The following is a 14635-nucleotide window of genomic DNA, read 5'->3' on the forward strand; positions in this document are numbered from 1 at the left end:
TGCCTCTGGTAGTATTTACAAGGTCTTTTCTATAATTATCTAGGATTTTTTTTTTTTTTTTTGGTCTCTCTCTCTTCTCTTTCTTTACTCCTGTTTTCTTTGGTGAATAAAATTTTAGAACCCAAAGATCCAGTTTTCAAAATGCTTTTCAAGTCATTATTGATCTCCGCCTTTGTACAGTTTCTTTGTCTCAGCTGATTTTATCTTTAAGCAGCCAAGATCAGTACCAGGTCCAAACTATTCAGGAAATAATTTCCGGTGACTGTGAGAAAAGTCCCTCCATTTGGTTCTTTGGAGGTTTAGCTTTATCTTGGTAAAAGGGGAGAGCAGCAGTGAAGACTCTACGAAGATACAGAAACGATTGTGTGACGCGACGTTGAAGAGACGTTCCCCAGGCATGGACACTGAGCTGAGAGCATACTACGACGGTCTCAGCTCAGTGGCGTTTCTCTAACATACTACGACTCGATCTTAAAAGATCACAGAATATAAAATCTTTTCTTTGTAAAAACCATATAGAAATACCATTACTGAAATGTTTATTTTTCAGTGAAATTTAAAATAGCACAGTGTAATTTTAGTTACACAGAAGGAATTCATGGCTTCAATTGTTATTTTTTAGGCACTGCCTAATACATTCAATGATCTTTTCCATTATAAATATTTTAAATTTTAAATTATAAAACAAAAATGGTTCTTTTTCTAACACTTGCTACACTAAAAAACTTACCATGCATCTATTTAAAAAAAAATTAGGTAGTCTTTCAAAACCTTTTTACATAAAACAGAACTACCTATTAATGATTCTACTCAAATAGAAGGACCCCATCCTGTCAATAAGTCCTTACCCTCTCAAGATAAAATGGTTATTTAATATTTGTACTCTAAAGCATTATTCTTAATTTTGAAACATAACATGGACTTACATCATATACTATGTTTAATATATTTATTTTCATTTTTAACTTAAAGATGCTTATTTTTATCATATCCCTGTCAAGGGACTTCTTTTCTTAATATAAACTAAGAAAAAAATGCTTTATGAGGAAACAGATGAGGTATTATGTTTAATCATGTAGCTCCCCAATTTATTATTTGCATCAAGCAGTAGTTAGACAGTTATATTTTATGTAATAATGGAGCTCCTACAGTAACATATACATTCTTATTTGTGGTACTTACCTGTAGCAGGGGCTGACATTTATTCTATTTGGTACTAAGATAAATAATAATTTCCTCCATCCTTTATGACCATAACATTCTAGTATTCTGATTCAAATTTCTCTTATGAGCTCATCATTTAAAATAAGATATGCTTTTAAACTATGGTGTTTTGTCCAAACAGCTAAAATGACATTTTTTGGTTCTGTATTACATACATGCATTTAGATTTACAGTACAATCAACTTTATCCATTCCCTTCACACAGACTAGTCAAGCAAGAAAAAGAAACCAAGGTTACAAGAACTGACTTCACAAGGCATTTCTCGATTAACAACAAATACCTCACCACTTAATGAATGTTCCCACTTTCTCCTTATTCACCCCCACCAGTTGCAGGACATCAAAAGAACTCCCCACTACCTCCCAATCTGAGTAACTGCAGGGTCTTGTTATTGAGGAGGGGGAGGGGGCCAGGGAGTCATGGGGGCCCCACACACTATCTCTGCCGGAGTCTTTGCCCTGAACCACTGAGGAAAAGCAGCTCAAACCTCATGAACATAAATTTAACCGTTTTTGGAGAATAATATCTCAGTTATAATAATCAGCATCAGATAGTTCTTTGCACTGGACAGGTTTCTTATCTGGCTGTTCTCTCTCTCTCTCTATATATATATATATAATTTTTTTTTTTTTTTTTTTTTTTTTTTTGAGACAGAGTCTCACTCTGTCGCCCAGGCTGGAGTGCAGTGGCACGATCTTGGCTCACTTCAACCTCCACCTCCTAGGTTCAAGCGATTCTCCTGCCTCAGCCTACTGAGTAGCTGGGATTACATGCGCGCACCACCGCGCCCGGCTAATTTTTCTATTTTTAGTAGAGATGGGGTTTCACCATGTTGGTCAGGCTGGTCTCGAACTCCTGACCTCAAGTGATCCACCCGCCTCAGCCTCCCAAAGTGCTGGTGAGCCACCGCGCCTGGCCCTAAATGTACTTTTAATAAAAAGAAAGATTGCTTTTTTTATTGAAAGTATATTTAGAAGAAATATACTTCATTAGCATGCCTATGCAAGTAAAACCTTCAAATAATTAATTTCATAAAAATATCTGTGTTGTCTTTCACTAAAACTAAATCTTCCTTCTCAGATAAGCTAATATTTGGGAAAAAAATCTCCACTAAAAGTGATGTCTTACATATTATATTTACTCCCTTTTCATAGTTACAATCACTATCCTTTTGTTGCAAAGAACCACATCTGTTCAAAGATGAAAGAAGATGAAAGAAGGTTAGGTGGGGCCAGGCGTGATGACTCACGCCTGTAATCCCAGCACTTTGGAAGGCCGAGGTGGGGTGGATCACTTGAGGTCAGGAGTTCGAGACCAGCCTGGCCACCATGGTGAAACTCCATCTCTATTAAAAATACAAAAAAATTAGTGGGGCGTGGTGGCGCACGCCTGTAATACCAGCTACTCAGGAGGCTAAGGCAGGAGAATCACTTAAACTTAAGAAGCGGAGGTTGCAGTGAGCCAAAATCATGCCACTGCACTCCAGCCTGGGCAACACAGAGAGACTCTGTCTCAAAAAAAAGAAGCGGGGGTGGGGGGGGGTTAGAAATGTGTACTAGAGCAAGCACATTTTAAACATAATCTTTTTTTTTTTTTTGAGATGGGGCTTCACTCTCTTTGCCCAGGCTGGTAAACAAAAATTTTTTTTATTATTATTATACTTTAAGTTCTAGTGTACATGTGCACAACGTGCAGCTTTGTTACAAATGTATACATGTGCCATGTTGGTGTGCTGCACCCATTAACTCATCATTTACATGAGGTATATCTCCTAATGCTATCCCTCCCCCCTCCCCCCATCCCATGATAGGCCCCAGTGTGTGATGTTCCCCTTCCTGTGTCCAAGTGTTCTCATTGTTCAATTCCCACCTATGAGAACATGCGGTGTTTGGCTTTCTGCTCTTGTGATAGTTTGCTGAGAATGATGGTTTCCAGTGGCATCCATGTCCCTACAAAGGACATGAACTCATCCTTTCTATGGCTGTGTAGTATTTCATGGTGTATATGTGCCACATTTTCTTAATCCAGTCTGTCACTGATGGACATTTGGGTTGGTTCCAAGTCTTTGCTATTGTGAATAGTGCCCCAATAAACATATGTGTGCATGTGTCTTTACAGCAGCATGATTTATAGTCCTTTGGGTATATACCCAGTAATGGGATGGCTGGGTCAAATGGTATTTCTAGTTCTAGATCCTTGAGGAATCGCCACACTGTCTTCCACACTGGTTAAACTAGTTTACAGTCCCACCAACAGCATAAAAGCATTCATATTTCTCCACATCCTTTCCAGCACCTGTTGCTTCCTGACTTTTTAATGATCGCCATTCTAACTGGTGTGAGATGGTATCTCATTGTGGTTTGGATTTGCATTTCTCTGATGGTTAGTGATGATGAGCATTTTTTCATGTGTCTGTTGGCTGTCTTCTTTTGAGAAGTGTCTGTTCATATCCTTCACCCACTTTTTGATGGGGTTTTTTCTTGTAAATTTGTTTGAGTTCTTTATAGGTGCTCGATATTAGTAGATTGCAAAAATTTTCTCCCATTCTGTAGGTTGCCTGTTCACTCTGATGGTAGTTTCTTTCGCTGTGCAGAAGCTCTTTAGTTTAATTAGATCCCATTTGTCAATTTTGGCTTTTGTTGCCATGGCTTTTGGTGTTTTACACATGAAGTCCTTGCTGATGCCTGTGTCCTGAATGGTATTGCGTAGGTTTTCTTCTAGGGTTTTTATAGTTTTAGGTCTAACATTTAAGTCTCTAATCCATCTTGAATTAATTTTTGTATAAAGTGTAAGGAAGGGATCCAGTTTCAGCTTTCTACATATGGTTAGCCAGTTTTCCCAGCACCATTTAGTAAATAGGGAATCCTTTCCCCATTTCTTTTTTTTTTTTCTTTTTTTTTTTCAGGGTTTTCAAAGATCAGATGTGTGGCATTATTTCTGAGGGCTCTGTACTGTTCCACTGGTCTATGTCTCTGTTTTGGTACCAGTACCATGCTGTTTTGGTTACTGTAGACTTGTAGTATAGTTTGAAGTCAGGTAGCGTGATGCCTCCAGCTTTGTTCTTTTGGCTTCGGATTGTCTTGGCAATGCAGGTTCTTCTTTGGTTCCATATGAACTCTAAAGTAGTTTTTTTCAATTCTGTGAAGAAAGTCATTGGTAGCTTAACGGGGATGGCATTGAATCTATAAATTACCGTGGGCAGTATGGCCATTTTCACAATATTGAATCTTCCTATCCATGAGCATGGAATGTTCTTCCGTTTGTTTGTGTCCTCTTTTATTTTGTTGAGCAGTGGTTTGTAGTTCTCCTTGAAGAGGTCCTTCACATCCCTTGTAAGTTGGATCCCCAGATATTTTATTCTATTTGAAGCAATTGTGAATGGGAGTTTACTCATGATTTGGCTCTCTGTTTGTCTGTTACCGGTGTATAGGAATGCTTGTGATTTTTGCACATTGATTTTGTATCCTGAGACTTTACTGAGGTTGCTTATCAGCTTAAGGAGATTTTGGGCTGAGACGATGGGGTTTTCTAAATATACAATCATGTCATCTGCAAACAAGGACAATTTGACTTCTTCTTTTCCTAATTGAATACCCTTTATTTCTTTCTCCTGCCTGATTGCCCTGGCCAGAACTTCCAACACTATGTTGAATAGGAGTGGTGAGAGAGGGCATCCCTGTCTTGTTCCAGTTTTCAAAGGGAATTTTTTCCAGTTTTTGCCCATTCAGTATGATACTGGCTGTGGATTTGTCATAAATAGCTCTTATTATTTTGAGATATGTTCCATCAATACCGAATTTATTGAGAGTTTTTAGCATGAAGGGCTGTTGAATTTTGTCAAAAGCTTTTTCTGCATCTATTGAGATAATCGTGTGGTTTTTGTCCTTGGTTCTGTTTATATGCTGGATTACATTTATGGATTTGCGTATGTTGAAGCAGCCTTACATCCCAGGGATGAAGCCGACTTAATCACAGTGGTTAAGCTTTTTGATGTGCTGCTGGATTTGGCTTGCCAGTATTTTACTGAGGATTTTTGCATTGATGTTCATCAGGGATATTGGTCTAAAATTCTCTTTTTTTGCTGTGTCTCTGCCAGGCTTTCATATCAGGATGATATTGGCCTCATAAAATGATTTAGGGAGGATTCCCTCTTTTTCTATTGATTGGAATAGTTTCAGAAGGAATGGTACCAGCTCCTCCTTGTACCTCTGGTAGAATTCGGCTGTGAATCCGTATGGTCCTGGACTTTTTTTGGTTGGTAGGCTACTAATTATTGCCTCAATTTCAGAGACTGTTATTGGTCTATTCAGAGATTCAACTTCTTCCTGGTTTAGTCTTGGGAGGGTGTATGTGTCCAGGAATGTATCCATTTCTTCTAGGTTTTCTAGTTTATTTGCATAGAGGTGTTTATAGTATTCTCTGATGGTAGTTTGTATTTCTGTGGGGTCGGTGGTGATACCAGCTTTATCATTTTTTATTGCATCTATTTGATTCTTCTCTCTTTTCTTCTTTATTAGTCTTGCTAGCAGTCTATCAATTTTGTTGATCTTTTCAAAAAATCAGCTCCTGGATTCATTGATTTTTTGAAGGGATTTTTGTGTCTCTCTATCTCCTTCAGCTCTGCTCTGATCTTAGTTATTTCTTGCCTTCTGCTAGCTTTTGAATGTGTTTGCTCTTGCTTCTCTAGTTCTTTTAATTGTGACGTTAGGGTGTCAATTTTAGATCTTTCCTGATTTCTCTTGTGGGCATTTAGTGCTATAAATTTCTCCCTACACACTACTTTAAGTGTGTCCCAGAGATTCTGCTATGTTGTATCTTTGTTCTCATTGGTTTCAAAGAACATCTTTATTTCTGCCTTCATTTCGTTATTTACCCCATAGTCATTCAGGAGCAGGTTGTTCAGTTTCCATGTAGTTGAACAGTTTTGAGTGAGTTTCTTAATCCTGAGTTCTAGTTTGCACTGTAGTCTGAGAGACAGTTTGTTATAATTTCTGTGCTTTTACATTTGCTGAGGAGTGCTTCACTTCCAACTATGTGGTCAATTTTGCAATAAGTGTGATGTGGTGCTGAGAAGAATGTATATTCTGTTGATTTGGGGTGGAGAGTTCTGTAGATGTCTATTAGGTCCACTTGGTGCAGAGCTAAGTTCAATTCCTGGATATCCTTGTTAACTTTCTGTCTCGTTGATCTGTCTAATGTTGACAGTGGGGTGTTAAAGTCTCCCATTATTATTGTATGGGAGTCTAAGTCGCTTTGTAGGTCTCTAAGGACCTACTTTATGAATCTGGGTGCTCCTGTATTGGGTGCATATATATTTAGGAGAGTTAGCTCTTCTTGTTGAACTGATCCCTTTACCATTATGTAATGGCCTTCTTTGTCTCTTCTGATCTTTGATGGTTTAAAGTCTGTTTTATCAGAGACTAGGGTCGCAACCCCTGCCTTTTCTTATTTTCCATTTACTTGGTAGATCTTCCTCCATCCCTTTATTTTGAGTCTATGTGTGTTTCTGCATGTGAGATGGGTCTCCTGAATACAGCACCCTCATGGGTCTTGACTCTTTATCCAATTTGCCAGTCTGTGTCTTTTAATTGGAGTATTTAGCACATTTACATTTAAGCTTAATATTGTTATGTGTGAATTTGATCCTGTCATCATGATGTTAGCTGGTTATTTTGCTCATTAGTTGATGCAGTTTCCTCCTAGCATCAATGGTCTTTACATTTTGGCATGTTTTTGCAGTGGCTGGTACCGGTTGTTTCTTTCCATGTTTAGTGCTTCCTTCAGAAGCTCTTGTAGGGAAGGCCTGGTGGTGACAAAATCTCTCAGCATTTGCTTATCTGGAAAGGATTTTGTTTCTCCTTCACTTATGAAACTTAGTTTGACTGGATATGAAATTCTGGGTTGAAAATTCTTTTCTTTAAGAATGTTGAATATTGGCCCCCACTCTCTCTGGCTTGGCGAGTTTCTGCCAAGAGATCCACTGTTAGTCTGATGGGCTTCCCCCTGTGGATAACCCGACCTTTCTCTCTGGCTGCCCTTAACATTTTTTCCTTCATTTCAACTTTGGTGAATCTGACAATTATGTGTCTTGGAGTTGCTCTTCTCGAGGAGTGTCTTTCTGGTGTTCTCTGTATTTCCTGAATTTGAATGTTGACCTGCCTTGCTAGGTTGGGGAAGTTCTCCTGGATAATATCCTGCAGAGTGTTTTCCAATTTGGTTCCACTCTCCCCATCACTTTCAGGTACACCAAATCAGTAGATTTGGTCTTTTCACATAGTCCCATATTTCTTGGGGGCTTTGTTAATTTCTTTTTACTCTTTTTTCTCTAAACTTCTCTTCTCGCTTCATTTCATTCATTTGATCTTCAATCACTGATATCCTTTCTTCCAGCTGATCGAATCAGTTATTGAAGCTTATGCATTTGTCACGTAGCTCTCATGCCATGGTTTTCAGCTCTGTCAGGTCATTTAAGGACTTCTCTACATTGGTTATTCTAGTTAGCCATTTGTCTAATCTTTTTTCAAGGTTTTTAGCTTCTTTGTGATGAGTTCAAACTTCTTCCTTTAGCTTGGAGAAGTTTGATCGTCTGAAGCCTTCTTCTCTCAACTCATCAAAGTCATTCTCCATCCAGCTTTGTTCTGTTGCTGGCGAGGAGCTGTATTCCTTTGAAGGAGGAGAGGTGCTCTGATTTTTAGAATTTTCAGCTTTTCTGCTCTGTTTTACCCCATATTTTGTGGTTTTATCTACTTTTGGTCTTTGATGATGGTGACGTACAGATGGGGTTTTGGTGTGGATGTCTTTTCTGTTTGTTAGTTTTCCTTCTTTTTTTTTTTTTTTTTTTTTTTTTTTTTTGAGACGGAGTCTTGCTCTGTCGCCCAGCCCAGGCTGGAGTGCAGTGGCGCGATCTCGGCTCACTGCAAGCTCTGCCTCCCGGGTTCACGCCATTCTCCTGCCTCAGCCTCCCGAGTAGCTGGGACTACAGGCGCCCACAACCGCGCCCAGCTAATTTTTTGTATTTTTAGTAGAGACGGGGTTTCACCGTGGTCTCGATCTCCTGACCTTGTAATCCGCCCGCCTCGGCCTCCCAAAGTGCTGGGATTACAGGCGTGAGCCACCGCGCCCGGCTGTTAGTTTTCCTTCTAAGAGTCAGGACACTCAGATGCAGATCTGTTGGAGTTTGCTGGAGGTCCACTCCAGATCCTGTTTGCCTGGGTATCAGCAGCGGAGGCTGCAGAAGAGTGAATATTGCTGAACAGCAAATGTTGTTGCCTGATTGTTCCTCCAGAAGCTTTGTCTCAGAGGGGTACCCAGCGTGTGAGGTGTCAGTCTGCCCCTACTGGGGAGTGCCTCCCAGTTAGGCTACTTGGGGGTCAGGGACCCACTTGAGCAGGTAGTCTGTCTGTTCTCAGATCTCAAACTCCATGCTGGGAGAACTACTACTCTCTTCAAAGCTGTCAGACAGGGACATTTAAATCTGCAACGGTTTCTGCTGCCTTTTGTTTGGCTATGCCCTGTCCCCAGAGGTGGAGTCTACAGAGGCAGGCAGGCCTCCTTGAGCTACGGTGGGCTCCACCCAGTTTGAGCTTCCTGGCCCCTTTGTTTACCTACTGAAGCCTCAGCAATGGCGGGCGCCCCTCTCCCAGCCTTGCTGCTGCCTTGCAGTTAGGTCTCAGACTGCTGTGCTAGCAATGAGGGAGGTTTCGTGGGCGTGGGACTCTCCAAGCCAGGCGCGGGATATAATCTCCTGGTGTGCTGTTTGCTAACACCCTTGGAAAAGCACAGTATTAGGGCGGGAGTGACCCAATTTTCCAGGTGCTGTGTGCCAAGGTTGCCCTTGGCTAGGAAAGGGGATTCCCTTACTCTTTGCACTTCCCAGGTGAGGCGATGTCTCACCCTCCTTCGGCTCTCACTCAGTGGGCTGCACCTGCTGTCCTGCACCCACTGTCTGACACGTCCCAGTGAGATGAACCTGGTACTCAGTTGGAAATGCAGAAATCACCTGTCTTCTGTGTCCGTCACGTCACGCTGGGAGCTGTAGCCTGGAGCTGTTCCTATTTGGCCATCTTGTATTTATTTCCCAACAGATTTTTTTTTTTTTTAAAGGCCCTGAGGTTGCGGACTCATTGCAGACTACTGAAATATTTCAATAAAGGGGAACCACATGAGCATTGAGCAGGAGGTGGGATAGGAAATCAGAGAATGAGAAGGAGCATTAGGATCAGGACAGTACCAAGAAGGTATGTTTGGTTTTACACGTAACAATCAAGGGTAGAATGAGGACTGTAGCTATGTAGTGTGATACAGTTTTCCCAGTACTTCATCAAGGACTTAATAAATTAGTCCGCATGTTTTTTGTTGAGAAATGTTACTCACTTTAGTTACTGTTACTGTGATACTAATTTCTACTTTTTTTCTTCCACTCAGGACACACAATGGAACCATTCCTCTATTGTGGATTTAACCAGCAGCTAAAAAATTTATAAAGCCCAACTCCATCGAGCATGAAATAAATTCCTTCTCATTCACTAGTAGTTATTGTTTTTAAAACTTTCCTGTATACTTGGCCTTTTGAAGTGCATTTCAGGACCGTGTTAACCTACTGGAAGATTCCCTTATAAACATTAGGTGAAAAATTGCAACCAAGATGACAGACCACAATGCTACTACCATAATTACCACACCTGAGACACTTCCAGATAGTTTAATAATTCATTTTTCAAGGTTTTCGGGTTTCTTCCCAGCAGAATATATCTTCCCTGTCTTAAAACTAAAGCAGCTAAAATGTTGGCTAGGCCTGAGGCTCATTACAACAACTTCTTTGCCAATATTTTTCAAATGATTCAGAAGCCAAGCGTTCAAAGTCTTAATTTATTTGTATGTAAGAGAAGTGTGAGGGTTTTTTTTCCATTTTGGAAAAACAAAAGAGTTTTTGAGTTTCAGAAAATGTTGTATTTGCTTGATCCATACTCAAAATCAACATGATGTTCTGAAAAGAAAATGATTTGCAATTCTTAGCTACAGGATCTGGGGCAATATTTCCAGATCATTTTTTTCAGAATGAAACAAGAGAATATGAATATCTTATATGGTTGAATAATCAGGGTGGTTTCTGGTGTTGGGAGTTTTTATTTTGAAAAACAAAGCTACTTATTCAATCTATGGAGAAATTTGGAAAAGGAGGAATTTAAGTTTCTAAACTTCTCAATCTAAATTGAGGAATTTGTGATTTTTAAAAAACATTCAAACCCATTTTGTTTTCCATTTATTTTACTCTTAATTTTACCCATTCGCCCAAGTGAACATCCATCATTTGATCAGAGAAGTCTGGTATTAGAAAGAAGCTACCCTGTTAATCAGCACTTTCTTTGAAACCTGGTAGTCACCTGACTCAGCAATAAAAACAGCACCTCTAACAACTACAAATAGCATGATTCAGTGAAAAATCCTAGAACTATTTAATAATATTCCAGGATAATAATACCAAGGTATTCTAATAACATAGTATTCCAGGTTAATAAGATTAAGGTATTCTAATGACATGAATTTTAGGAGGGTGGCTGGATTCCTATTCAGTAACATATCTATGATTTACACATATGCATCAGAAAAAGCGGGTGAGAATTGTGCCAGGCACCTCCCAGGGCACTATGATGAATGACTGAGCTTTTCCTGACGCCAGGGTTCTCACAACCAAGAAGAGAAGCTTCTACTCACTGATGTAGATAAGTGTAATATTAAAACTGCAGCAATATTTGAAAACAGATTTGAGAAGACATTCTAGAGTAAGAGAAATGGTCAGGCACCATCTAGGCAGAAACAAAAGTGTATGCATTCAGACAGGGACAGATATAACTTCTTTCATTGACTCCTCTCCATGCTCTTTAGATCCATTTCGATTTCCCTCCCTTTGTACCTTTCACAGATCCATTCATGCCCTACTCATCCTTCCAGCCAAGTCCAGACCTTTCCTGAAACCCAGGCGAATGTCTTTCATTCTACCTCAACTCAGCATGCCCCATTGCGCTTACCATTCATATAGAGATCATGAATTTACTGGCCTGTCTCTCCCCGATTCTTCTCCCCCACTATCCTTTTCCAAAATATAAAAACAAAAATGGTCCCAGGTCAGCATCTGGCTCACGTGAATGCCGATAATGCCTGAGTGGAAGAATGAGTGAGCGAAGGAAGGAGATCCCTCTGCCTCTCCCTCATGGACCACACAAGTGCACCGGACCCAGAGCCTAAAATCTAGACTGAGCCTGCTGCCGACTCTGTGTCTTTGGGCAAGTCAAATTCTCAGCCTCGATTTCCTTAGCTATTAAATGAATATCTCTATGAGTACTTTTTTCCTGAGATGCTGTGATTCTTAATAAACTACCTATTAAGGTAAAATAAACTATTTTACCTTAATAAACTACCAGCTAAATTGACCCACCATGATCTCTCTCACTACTTGAAAAAGGAGGAGAGAAAAACTTTTCTCCATTCAGTGTGTGCAAGGGTGAAGAGAAATAATTTGGTAATTCTTTGATCTTCTTGGACAAAAGAACCAAATAGAAATAGAGAGAAAAAATATTATTATTTGCTTCTTTGTGCTTTGGATTGAAGTTGACCCTTTCATCTAAAAAAAGAAAGGTCTACAAAATGTCCTATAATGACTTTAGAAAGCTGACAAAAGTGTCACAATGACTGGGAGTTTTGGTAGCAGTAACAAGTCCTGGTTGAGGTATTGCAGGTAAAATTAAAGTTCATCAGGTCTTTAAATCTATCCCTTCATAGGTTAACCTTCCAGTTCTTAAGAGCCAGATTTCATCACTACTTTCCAGGAGAGGAATGGATGAATGAGGGGTGGAGCACCGGCAGGAAAGTTGCTCCTGCACAACTCCCACCATAAGATGAGTTGGAAGAGAAACAGATGATGCTCCACGCCATCTTGGCTCAGGAAGCCAGAGGATCCTGGAGGATGGCTTTGCTTCCAGCCGATGCCCATGGCACAGCTCTTCCTTCCCCTGGCCCATTCTCCAGGATGTGGGTAAACCTACATCATGTGGAATTATTTCAAGACACTAAGCTCTATTTAAATATGGCATGTTGAGGGTCTAACCTGTGTGTCCAGTTTCAAATGGAAATGTTGATTCTAATCATGTATTTTATATCAACTCTGTTGGAATCCAAACCCTGAAATCGCTAGTGTCTAGGAAAGATGGCATTGGTAAGGAGGAAGAACACAGGCTTCACGTCAGGCAGTACCCAGTGTGAATTCCAGGTCTACCGGCTGCCATCAGTGTGACCTTGGCCAAGGGCTTTACCTCCCAGTCTCTCTGTCTGAACGATGAGAAGCACGGCACCCAGGCGTTTTTGTGAGCAATCAACAAGATCATGTAGGTAAAGGGTTTCATACAATGTATTAAGATCTCAACAAATAACTGCTCTTATTATTTTCATATTATCAGTGGGTGTCACTATGCTTCCTGAAAAATAATTAGACTTTCATGATTATAGCTCATATATTTGGATCTCTGTTTCTCTTAAGTTTATGAAGAGAAGTGGGTTAGCCTTTAGGGGTCACTGGGTATGAAAAGCACATACCTTGAAATAGAAGAAACACTCTTAGCCCAGAGAGGTATGCACGGTGAGAGGCCTAAAGGAAAGGCTGGCCTCAGCTCAGCTCAGGGGCTCGTCAAGGCATGGCCACACAGCACGATTCCCCCATTCCCCCTTCCCTTCCTCCCTTCCTCTCCTCCTTCCTCCCTGCCTTTTTCTCATTTTATCTTATTGCTCTTGCTGCTGTTGGCTTTGCAACACTGAGTACTTGCGCCCCTGTAAGTTAACTGCATATTTGTAAATCACAATCTCTCCTTTAACTGTCATGTAAGCCGACAAGGGAAGGCATCTCAGGAGGTGACATTGAACGGGTTATGTAAAAAATAAGAAGGAGCTAGCCATGCACGGGTAACACTGAATTTTAACGTACTTGGCTTTCTTTTTTTGTTTTAAAAATTATTTATTATTATTACTATTTATTTTTTGGAGACTGGTCTTTACTGTGTTGCTCAGGCTGGAGTGCAGTGGTGCAATCACAGCTCACTGCTACCTCGAACTCCCACGCTCAAGCGATCCTCCCACCTCAGCCTCCCGAGTACCTGGGGCTAGGGTGCATGCCACCATGCCGGGTTAATTTTATTCTTTTTATTTATTTTTCTGGTGGAGACAGAATCTCTCAATGTTGCCCAGGCTGGTCGGACTCCTGGCCCCAAACAATCCTTCCATCTCAGCCTCCAAAACTGCTGAGATTACAGGCGTGAGTCACAGTGCCTGCTGTCTAATATATTCTTTATGCATTTAAAAATAAGTCGAGAAGCTGGACACGGAGGCTCACGTCTGTAATCCCAGTTTCTGGGGAGGCTGAGGCAAGAGCATCGCTTGAGCCTAGGAGCTTGAGGCTGCAAAGCTATGATCTCACCACTGCATTCCAGCCTGGGAGACAGAGTGAGACTTTGTGTCTAAAAGAAAAACAGCAACAAAAACTATGCTAAGAATAGGTCCACAAGCTTTGCCAAAGGGATTAATTGGGACCATAAAGGTAAAGAACCCTGGTAGGGGCCAGGGTGGTGGCTCACGCCTGTAATCTCAGCACTTTGGGAGGCCAAGGCAGGCGAATCACTGGAGGTCAGGAGTTCGAGACCACCATCAGGAGATGATGGTGAACCTCATCTCTACTAAAAATACAAAAAATTAGCTGGGTGTGGTGGAGCGCCTGTAGTCCCAGCTACTCGGGAGGTTGAGGCAGGAGAATCACTTGAACCTGGGAGGCGGACATTGCAGTGAGCCGAGATCACGCCATTGCACTCCAGCCTGGGGAAAAAAAAAAAAAAAAAACCCTGGTGCAAGGAGTTAAGGGCAGAGGAAGATTTCCACTTGGTGGTGAGATGACTCTGCTAGTTTCCTTGCCCTACCTCCTCTTCCAGGATCCCATGCATCCCTGGAATAAGGCAGCCAGAAGGCCCATGACTTTTTGCCCACATGGATTGTGAAGGTGAGTGTGATGGGCTCAAGCCAGGCCAAGAGCTCAGGCGAAGGCCCAGTGACCTGGGGTGGGCCTGGCAGCAGCTGCCTCCAGCCCCGGTCCTCCTCAATGCACCCCCTGTTGCCTGAGCAAGATTTTATTTCTCCTGGGGAATAAAATCACCCTCTTCAAACATAATTATTATCTGATTTCTTGCATTTGACGCTCCAGCGTGTTTTCAGGGACATGTTCTCTGTGAATGCCGAGGGCTGTGAACACATAGGAAAGAGGTGAGGGGTGGAGATGGGGGGAGGATTAAAGGATTAAACTGAAATGATTTGGAGCAATGCATCCCCAACAGGTTCAGGAGGCTGTTTACAAACTGTGGCAAAATTCACCTTCAC

The 14635-nt window shown here is 41.2% G+C and overlaps 1 protein-coding gene and 1 long non-coding RNA gene across 4 annotated transcripts in view; one reads left to right on the plus strand and one right to left on the minus strand.

The window, feature by feature from the left end:
• LAMA1 (laminin subunit alpha 1) overlaps window positions 1-14635 on the minus strand; it is a 165523-nt gene that overhangs the window by 127281 nt on the left and 23607 nt on the right. The gene's annotated exons all lie outside the window — the stretch shown is intronic.
• LOC123570078 (uncharacterized) lies at window positions 2760-9750 on the plus strand. Of its 2 annotated transcripts, XR_012427125.1 has the most exons (3): window positions 2878-5479; window positions 9329-9462; window positions 9650-9750. It is a non-coding gene; the product is annotated as an uncharacterized lncRNA (long non-coding RNA). The 2 variants fall into 2 exon arrangements; XR_010582944.1 differs by lacking the exon at window positions 9329-9462 and having other exon boundaries at window positions 2760-5479.

The sequence above is a fragment of the Macaca fascicularis genome, chromosome 18 (genome assembly GCF_037993035.2).
Source record: "Macaca fascicularis isolate 582-1 chromosome 18, T2T-MFA8v1.1".
NCBI classification, from domain to species: Eukaryota; Metazoa; Chordata; class Mammalia; order Primates; family Cercopithecidae; genus Macaca; species Macaca fascicularis.